This window comes from Cannabis sativa, chromosome 4, assembly GCF_029168945.1.
Source record: "Cannabis sativa cultivar Pink pepper isolate KNU-18-1 chromosome 4, ASM2916894v1, whole genome shotgun sequence".
Taxonomy (NCBI): Eukaryota; Viridiplantae; Streptophyta; class Magnoliopsida; order Rosales; family Cannabaceae; genus Cannabis; species Cannabis sativa.
In genome coordinates, this window is record NC_083604.1 from 76,785,080 (window position 1) to 76,788,170 (window position 3,091).

Genomic DNA, 3,091 nt, shown 5'->3' on the forward strand with positions numbered 1-3,091 from the left:
GAATAAGAATAGAAATGGAATCAAATTTAAAATGCATAAAAAAAATTGATAAAAAAATTATTAAAATTTTTCTCATCTTGTATTTGAATGATCATTCCTTTCATTTCAAAATGAAATAGTCATTCTACCAAAAAATGGAAAAGTTATTTTATTGAAATAACATTTCAATACTTTAAAATGTAATAAAACAAAGAAATGAAATAAAAATTATTTCTTTTCCTTTCCTTTTCATTCTATTTAATTACCACCAACCAAATGTCACCCATGAACTAAAAAACATTCACACTTACTTAAGACATGGATCCCATACAATTTTGTTTGTAGTTAAACAAAAACTAGGCCTAAACTAAACCTGTAGATTTATAAAATAGGCTACCTAGAAGAGCAATGCTTATAATAATATGTGTTTGTATGATTCAAAAGAAACATTTCTCATAAAACTTTGTGACCATCCTGTCTCATCTCTCTTTTTCATTTTAAAGAAGATTATTATTATATAAAGGGTTAATAATAAAGTATATAGTACTTGTTTAAAAAGTATTGGATTCTCTTTCTCTCTAATTTGCAGCTCTTAAAAATTATTGGTTGGTCTAGTTGTCATAAGACAATTAAACTAGTCTTCTTCATATTTAGATGACAAGACAAGGCAATATACTCATTAGATCAAAGCACAAAAAGGCCGAAATTATCGGCCAATTGACACTTTATTAGCACTAAGCTTAAACTAACTAATGTAACATTTGTTTACATATATTATAATGCTAAGATATTGATTGGTGTAGCAAAGTGGGTTGGTAATGTTGGGTTAGCCTATAACACACTCATACTAATCTTAATGCATGAATCCTAACCATCAAATAATTGGTGGGTTGGGGACCCTATCATGTTCTGTGCAACATTGCGGAAAGCACAAGAAAAATAACATAAAACTTGGCTTAGCTTCATCCTTTTGTCTCCTCGACACAATTCTTTTTTTCCCCTCTTCTTTATACGTTTACTTTCTTTCATTTTTTCTTTGATCAAGTTTTAGAGATTGAAAGACCACAAATAGAGAGGTTAAATATATATATAGTAGAACCTTTATCCAAGAATATTCTAATTGGGAGGTTATAATTAAATAGAGTTACACTAGAAAAAAAAATTAAAAAACCCAAAAAATATCAATGTAACAATAATAACAATAGATAATCATTAATACTATATCATAATAGAAATATTTTAGAGTAAATATAATTTCATACATGTATTATAATTTAAAATAAAATTATTAATTTTACATAAATAAATTTACAAAATACATGTATATATTTTATTAAGATATAATTATTCTCATATAGAGGTATACTTTGTTAATACGAGACTTAAAAAATGTATAACTAATTACAATTTAAGGGTTATTCTTATTTATAACTGGCCCAAATCGAGACTTGATTTTTTTATAACAAGTTAGAGGTTATTCTTGAATAGAGTATTGTTAAATAGAGGTTCTACTGTATATATATCTCATATTCATTATATAAACATTAAACTTTACTCTGCATTTTATTTACATTATACTTGGTAAAAATCCATATAAGTATTTAAAGTTTTGAGCTTGTAAGTGACATAAATTCAATGATGTTTTTTTTAGTGAAATAAGTACCCAATATTAGTAAAAGTATAATTTTTATCCAATTTTTTTAGTAAGACTCTTTTAGTGTCATAAACGGGACATAATAAAGTTTAAATTTTTAATCAAAGGGGACACAACTAGCTAAACAACCATATTATCATTTTATTTAGCACGTGTGATAAAATTTGATAGAAAAACTAATTAACAATAGTGTAAATAGTTCAAGAACCATTTGTAATGAGCAGAAAAATTCAGGTGGCACTAAATATGAGTTTTTGGCTGCATTATAAAGAAAGTGGCAGCACCTCAACTCAATAGTTTAGATGCTTTATTCTTACGAATTCATTGTTGGCTGAATTTGAAATTGAGAGTCAAAATTGTTATTAAAAGAAGAGATAATAACGACTTCGTTGGGTTTGAATAGAATGTGAATCCATGATAAATATTTTTGAAACGCAAGTGTACAAAATGGTAAAGATTACTAAAAAAACATACCAGTCCTACAAAAGTACTAAAACTTATAAAAACCTAAAATATTTAGAGGAAATTACATAATATATTCACTTCATTTTCATATTCCATTTAAATTTAGGAATTGGTAGAATACTACTTATGGACTTTTGCCACTATTATGACTTAAAATTCATTGTTACTGCATTAGGAGAATTTCATTAGTGTTGTTCTTGTTCAAGTGCCCTTTTCTTTCTCATAAATTCCCATTTGGTCTTTGCATCAATTCCACTTGACCATAATAAAGTCACTATAAACCAATAATGCACAAGTTATGCTTCTCATTCTTCATCTCATTACAACTTATTAACCCCATGCAAATGTTAATATTCCTTATTATAGAATAAAACATATCAACATTCTACCTAGTCATCATATATCTTACTAGATAATTGGAGAATTATGATCATAAAGAATATATACCAACAGAGTAAATTAAAAAGACAATATATTGCAAATTATGAAGACACTCTCAAAAGATAAGAGAAGACACATATACATTATTTGAAATGCCTACTACCATTTTATTAAGTCGGTATAATATTAATGAGTTTCCTATTAATATTTGTTCAAATTAAGTTGTCGATCGATATCTCAACAGCAGCATACAACATGAATCTCATTCTCATATCAGTCATTGACTCACTAAAAGCCACAAAATAGATCATTATTTTTCTTTAGGCAACATGATTCGTTGAGGCCCTCCAAAATCCAACTTGAGAGAGAGAGAGAGAAAGAGTCAAAGATTGATTGTAATATATATGGGAAGGAGTGGAAGAAAGGCCAAAGACAAAGGTGTCATAATAATTAATTTGTATGGTAGTGCAACAACTACACTACTACTATATAGTCTAATCAAGTTGATCGAGAAGAATTAATTCATTCTTGGAGCATTGCACGGCCACGTTTATTAACCTAAACCCGCTGTGACCAATCATTGACCTTCTACATTGGTTCGCTCAACTCAAT